The sequence below is a fragment of the Petaurus breviceps genome, unplaced genomic scaffold, assembly GCF_028583685.1.
Source record: "Petaurus breviceps papuanus isolate PSGF00001 unplaced genomic scaffold, PetGlider_PUasm1.0 90865, whole genome shotgun sequence".
NCBI lineage: Eukaryota > Metazoa > Chordata > Mammalia > Diprotodontia > Petauridae > Petaurus > Petaurus breviceps.
The window spans coordinates 3,409,905-3,417,271 of NW_027187367.1; the positions used below are offsets into that span (position 1 = coordinate 3,409,905).

The 7,367-nt window shown below is 40.5% G+C and overlaps 1 protein-coding gene across 2 annotated transcripts in view; it reads right to left on the bottom strand.

The window, feature by feature from the left end:
• Positions 1 to 6,073, bottom strand: part of TRIM26 (tripartite motif containing 26) — a 30,638-nt gene extending 24,565 nt beyond the window's left edge. Inside the window, exons 1-2 of one of the 2 annotated variants that reach the window (XM_069073142.1) lie at positions 5,908 to 6,073; positions 2,436 to 2,539 (exon numbers count right to left, since the gene is read on the bottom strand). The gene's annotated coding sequence lies outside the window, so the exon portion shown is untranslated. The remainder of the gene's footprint in view (positions 1 to 2,435; positions 2,540 to 5,907) is intronic. The other variant, XM_069073141.1, reaches the window with a different exon arrangement.
• Between the last annotated feature and the right edge of the window lie 1,294 nt (positions 6,074 to 7,367).

The window sequence follows — 7,367 nt, forward strand, 5'->3', positions numbered from 1 at the left end:
TAGGAAGGAAGGAAGGAAGGAAGGGAGGGAGGGAGGGAGGGAGGGAGGGAGGGAGGAAGGGAGGAAGGAAAGAAAAAGACGGGAAGAAGAAAGAGGGGGAGGGAGGAAGTAAAGAAAGAAAAGAGAAAAACAGTAGACTTTGGTCTGTATTCAGACAATATCTCTTTCTCTGGAGGTGGGTATCTTTTTCCATCATGAGACCTTTGAGATTGTCTTGGATCACTGTATTGCTATTAAAATGCCCTTTAATAAAGTATTTTCTCACATCACATTTTTTTCATTCTTGCAATGACTCTCTTCAGGAGTCAGTACTCCTTTCATATCCCTCCAACACTCTGAACCATCAAAAGTAGGCATACTCTGCATTTCATTCTCACTTTCACACTGCCCTTTTGTAACCATCAGTCAGCAACTTCTCTTCCTTTGAGACTTATTCACCCCATCCATCCATGTCATGAATCCAAATCCTTGTCCTTTATACACTAGCCTCCAAGACATCCTCCCCTTTGTTCTCAAGGATTTTAGTAACAAGTGTTTTTCTCCATACTATCTTCATGCTTGGGGCACTCAGAACTGTATTTCACTGCATAATCGTCACATATTTTTTGCAAAAAAGGTGGGGTGCAACCATTATGTGAAGCTGTTTTCTAAAAAATTGTGCCAGTATTACTTAAAAATCATTTATTACTCAACTGTCTTTGGTGCAAGATTAAGATAACAGAATAGAATACTTGTGAATATACACGAAAATTGAATACCAACAATGCATGGACGCTGAGAATTCTAGGCTCAAAGCTCACAATGCACGAAGAGATAGATGCATATCCATATGCCACTGGTGAATACATTACTGCTGTTTACCTTTTAAGCAGTGTGAAGAACAGAATTATACCATGCCATGATTACACAATGAAAGGTTATAAACCAATTTTTTGACTGAAAAAACAGGGCGTGATGATTATGCAGTGGCAATGATTATACAGTGAAATATGGCATTCATGTCAAACTCCTCTCAAATGCTCTGGCCTTCCAGTTCATCAGTGTCCTCAATTTGCCATCACTTCACCTCAGCTACCTATAAAAATGATCATGTCTTCTGATCTCACCATCACACATAACTGATACCTCCATAATCTAGAACCAAAGAGGCAAAATGGAATTCTAATAGGACATTGGACTTACAATTAGGAAAACCTAGATTCAAATCTAGCCTCAGTCACTTATTAACCATATTATCTTAGACAGAACTCATAACCTCCTATGTTCCTCAGTTTCCTCATCTGTAAAATGAGAGGGGGGCTGGATTCAGTGGCTTCTGAGGTTTCTTCTAGAATAAAATCTATGATTTTGTCAGCTTTGACATCTTTCTGATTATGACACCCTTTCCACTTTACCTCAATGTTCCTAAGCTTAGACTCTGTCCTTATCATGACCTCCTTAGCATGACCTACCACAACTCCCAGCCATGGAGTCACTGTTAGCTTTTCCTTCTCCCTCACTATCCACATCCTGACAATTCTATGTCCCCAAAATCTATCAATTTTAATCACCTTTACTCCACTCACATGGCAACTATCCTACTTCAGGCCCTCATTATCTTTCACCTGAACTACTTAACCTCCTGAGTGGTCGCCTCAAGACAGGGGTTCTCCTCTTCAATTCACACTTTACATAGCTGACAAATCAATGTTCCTAAGACACAGATCAGATCATGTCGCTCCTCCCATCCAAAAATTCTTAGTAGTTCCTTATTGCCTCCAGTATAAAAAACAAACTTCTCACCTGGCATTTAAAGCTCTGTAAAATCTGGTTCCAGCCAACCTAGACATATTTATTTCCTGTTGTATTTATTCCCTGCACATATACTATGTTCCAGACAAATTGTCCTAAGTTGTTCCCCAAAATCAAGATGGTATCTTTTCTGTATCTTTCCACAAGCTGTCCTCAATCCCTGGAACGCACACTCTCCTTACCTCAACTTCTTAGAATTTCTAGCATTCTTCAACAATTAGCTTAGGTTCTATTCCTGGGGGACTTCTTTCCTGATCCCATGAGGGGTTAATGTTCTCTCCCTACCAAAATGGCTTTGTATTAACTTTTCTGTGTCCATATTATATCTCACACAAAGAATGTAATCTCCTGGAGATAGAAAATTATTTCATTTCTGTTGGAATCCCCAGGGTCTGGCTAGCACAAAGCCTTGCATACAGCAGGCACTTAACAAATATTAATTGAACCCAATTTACCCCTTCCCCCTCACGGAGTAAGAAGATCTAGACTGAAGATTTGGCCAAATGGATTGACCTAGAGCACATCACTTCTCCTCTTGGCCTCAATTTTCCTTATCCATAAAATTAAGTCAGATTTTCTCTACATTCCCTTCTAACTCTAGTATCCATTCTGTGATTTTTAACTCTCCCTGGACCTTCACTCACAGAAATTCCCAGTGGAGAGAAGGAGATGATTGGTCATTAGTGGTTATGTTTCTTGCATCCTTCTCAGCATTTCATTCTTCCCAATCTGGTTAATGATCATAAATCTGAAAGAAGTCAAAAAGCAGTTTTTCATCAGGAAAAGTCAAAGGGAGGGCAGTAAAGTAGAAAGCATCCTGTATTTGGGAGTCAAGAGTCCTGGTTTTAAATCCTTCCTCTGACACCTAGCTATGCAACTATGGGCACAAATTCTCGTTTTCCTTACCTATAACTTGGGGATAATAATACTTATACTATCTCCTTCATGGGGCAGTTGTGAAGAAAGTACTCGGTTGACCTTAAAGTGCTACAAAATATGATTTATTAAAAATGGCACAATGGACAGAATGCTAGACCTGGTGTCAGGAAGACCTGAGTCTAACCTCGAACATTTATTAGCTGTATGAACCTGAGTAAGTGACAACCACTTTTTGTCTCAGGTTAAAAGGTAGTAATAATACCACCTACCTCTCAGAGTTCCTATGAGATTAAAAAAATAATCTGTAAAGCACTATGTAAACCTTAAAGCTTTATATAAATGCTTTTTGTTATTCCGACCACTATTATCTTAAGAACTGGGAATTTATTATATACAAATATCAATACTGAGAAAGGACTCCTAGACATCTATCATCTCACCAGATTTCTATAACAATAAATTGTTATAGTGTTTTTAGCTAAAGTGTTCCTTCACTGGGAATCTACAAATTTGTATTTCTGTCCAATTTCTTTATTTACCTGCTGCATAGCATTGGGCAAGATATTTAAGGTTCTTTGGGGCTTAGATTTTTCCATGTGTAAAACAGAAAGAAAAAACCCTATCCTATATATTTTGTAGGCTTGTCATCAGGATAAAATTAGTTAACAGATTGGGAAGCATTATTAAGGGTCAATATAAATAACAGTAACAATTCACATTTCCATAGCACTTTGGGGCTTTTCTCTCTCCCTGCAAGAGTCCAGTCACATACTGTAAGTCCCTTATTTTACTGATGAGCAAAACTGATGCTCAGAAAAGCCAGATAATTTGCCCATTATCACATGGCTGAAATGATCAGTTATAGAATAAAAAGTCAAAATACAGGTCTCTTTACAGCATATCTTCACTATTAGAAGGGTGCTACTGGAGCCAGCTAGACTCCAAACACTGAAATCAGTGGATGGAAACAAATCTCAGTTGGTCTAATTAACATGAGACCAGGAAAACAATTTAAAACTCTTCCACCTTCTTAGGGAAGAGTAAAAAGGATCTCTTTTCACTTCCCAGATTACAGAACCTGATTCAGACTGGTTGTCCAATCAACTTCTATTAAATTTCATTTGCTCAAATTCAAAAATGGAGTAAATAAACTAAATATTTAAGTTACTCAGAACGTGAGTTACAGAGACAAAACACATTTCAACCACTCTCTCCCAGCACTGAAGGGAGCTAATGAGAATCACCATTTGCAGACTGCTCTCTAGTGCCCTCCCATCTTTCCCCTTCTCTCCTTTCCTCCTTTCTCCCCTCCCCTCTCTCTTCCCTTCCCCCACTGCTGAGCCCAGCTACCTCCTACCTAATCACTTTTGTCTGCCTAGGGCAGTGGATCGAAGGTTGGATTTGGAGCTATTAGATCAAGGTTCAAATAGGTTCTACCTGTTTAGGTTTCCTCATTTGCAAAATTCAATTCAATTAAATTATTTATAAGAGCCTTCCAGCTTCAAATTCTATGCATCTATCTCCTTTTTCTTAGGCTCCTCCCTCAAATTGCACCCTCTATGTCTATTCCAGCAGAAGGCACCAAAGGTTTTTCTCTGATTAGACAGCCTCAGCTCAACTTCCCATGGCCTTGGGAGTGAGTGGACATTCTGTTGCAACTAAATCAGCAAGTCCTAGTTTAACCTGGATACCACCCAAGTTAATTTTCTGCTTTCCAAAACCAACTTCTTAACATTCTTTCTTTTTTCTTTATGTGGGCTTTAATCACACCCAAAATCAAATTCAGACAATGTGTTTTATGATGAAAGGGCCTTAAACTGGGCAGCAGCAAATCTAGTGTTCATTCAGATGATAACACTCCCATTCCCCAGAATCAATGGGAAAATCATACCCACTCTGGGCCTCAATTTCTATATCTATAAAGTGAGAATAGTATCTGTCTAGTTCAACTCAAAAGGATTTTTTTTAAGAATCATGTAACAATAGGGGGAAAATGCTATAAAATTAAAAGGCACTTTGTAGTTTCAAAGGATTAATAACAATGAGGAAGAGGAAAGGGGAGCGAGGAAGGACAAAGAGGCAGAAAGGAGTGGAGAATTCAACTCTTTCTGAAATACACAAATTCAGGTCCACAGCATTACCTCGGCAGTGCATGGTGTGTGTGGAGTACAAAAAAACATTAGTCTCTGAGTCAGAAGACCTGAGCTCAAGGCCCAAATCAGGGATATCCTCAATGGGTGGCTCTGAGCAAATCACTTCATCTCAAAGTGCCTCAACTGCCTCCCCTTCCAAATCTGCATAAGGATGTTTCATCCCTTAAAAGCAGTGTTTTATAAACCTTAAAATGTAAATTAGATGTAGTAGTACGGTGTCTAATAATCATAATCAGAGAGAATGTTTCATAAAAACAATGTTTACCATTCCTTTGGTTCCCTGAAGTCCCAAAGAGAATAATTTATACACCCTCTAAGAGGGGGATGGGAAAAAAGCATAGTGAATATTCGTGGAACGATTGACATCAAAGAAGATGTCACGGTTTCTAATTTAATAAAAATATTTCATATTTATTAGCATTTTGCCATTTACAAAGTCCTCATTTTTGTTCTTCAGGACAACCCTGTGAGGGCAGGAGGCAGGGCAGATATTATCCCCACTTTACTCGAAGCACAATGGGGTAAAATAACTTGACCAGGCTCACAAAAAACGAATATATGGCACAATCAGGGCTCAAAGCCAGGTCTCCTGACTCTTTTCCATTACAATACATCTACCTCCTAGAGTCGAGCCTACATCAAAGGTCAGCAGTCCTGTTGTTTCTTTACAGGTGACCAAACCAGGTCATTTTGGGAAAAAAAAAAAATTTAATGCACTTTAGGACATGGATGGTCCAAGCAATCAGACCTTCCCACAATCTCCTTCATAACTCCATGCTCTAAGAAATATACTGAAGCAGCAAGGAGCTGGGCCAACAAGGGATAGATAGATCACCACCTGGAAAAGGAAAGGTTAAATGAACGGGGAGATTGTGCTGGAAGAAACCCACAGGGCTGCCAGGGCTCTAACCCATGATCAGGAATCCATACGTAATACAGGCTGCCCACCCCCCTCACCTCCCTCCCCAACCCCCGCACGGATGCCCGCATTTGGCCCCTCCGGATCCTGGGATTGGGGGTGGGGGAGTGGGAGGAAGACAGGCAGAGAATTATTGAAGCTTTAACCTTGATGGCCTCTACTCACCAGCCCCGAGCTGCAGTCCGCAACTAGGTGTGGGGGGGGGGGGGGGAAACGACGGTTAGACCCCCCAGCTCGCTCCAGCTGTGGCTCCGATCTTCCAGGATCAGACAGCTCAATAGAGAGTCCCCACCCACAGGACGCCGCACTCCAGCCAGCCCGGAGCGCAGATTTTTTTTTTAACAAGGCCAGTTCCAGGATTGGCTGTATCCAGGTAACATCTTCCAATCACATTTTCAAATTCTTTGAAGTCACCGGTTACTGGGTAGGGAACAGAGGACAGCCTTGGCAGGAAAAGAACTGAAATTGTCTCCAGCGGGTATTGGAGTGGGAGGAGGTTGCTGTTTGCCTAAGGCCAGTTTTTGAAGCAGAAAGGACTTCCCACTTTTCAACTTGTCTCTAGAAGAACATGACCCTTTGGACAACCCTTCTGGGCTTGGAAAAAGCAATCCCAAGGACAAGAAAAAGAACTTTTTCTAACTCACACTTAAGTACCCCAGAGTTGGCTTTCAGTTTCCTCCTTCACCAGGCAAAGAGAGGGTCTAGTTCCCCTGTGCCTGACCGGATAGATTCCTGAACCCAGATAGACAAGGGAAGGGTCACAGGTTCATAATATCTCCGGTTAATAATTAGCCTTAAAATAACTGCTTGCAAAATGTTTTCCTCAAAACAACTCTTTGATAACAATAATAACTAACTTTTATAAAGTGCCAACTATTTGCCAGGTACCTGTGCAGAGCACTTTAATAATAATAGCTACAGAGCTTACTATATCCCAGGAGCTTTACAAATATCATTTCATTTGATCTTCACAACAACCCTGGGAGGTGTTATTATTTCCATTTTACAGATAAGGAAACTGAGGCAGACAAAAGCTAAATGACTTGCCCAGGGTGACACAGCTAGTAAATGTCTGAGGCTGGATTTAAACTCCAGTCTTCTTGATTCCAGAACTTTATCTGATTAGTTACTTAATCTTCAAAGTCTCTTGCAGCTCTGAAAGCCTATGTTCACAAGTATTAGTTCCCTAATTTTACCAAGGAAAAAACTGAGGCCCAGAGTTGTAACCCGACTTCCTCAGGATCACATACCTAGTAAGCATCAAAGTGGACATTTGGAGTCAGCTCTCTAAGAGAAAGGACCTCATAAGGTTTTGTTGATCACATAAAGGCAGGAATGAAAGTTTGCAAATAAGAAACTGAGGGCTCTCAAGAGTCCTGATATTTTGGTGGGAGGGCAGCCTCTAGAGTATAGGCTGATTAGCTGTAATCTGCCTACCAAATTTTAACCAGGAAGCCTAAGGAATGATCACCATGACCTAGAGCAAGGTCTATGATGTAGATATGTCCCAATCCCAAGAAATGGAGTTTAAAAAATAGAACTAACCCTAAAGGCATTATCTAGTTGGGCATGACCCTGATCTGTAATGAGAAGAGCTTGGTACTTGTAGCAAAAATCTTCTGCAG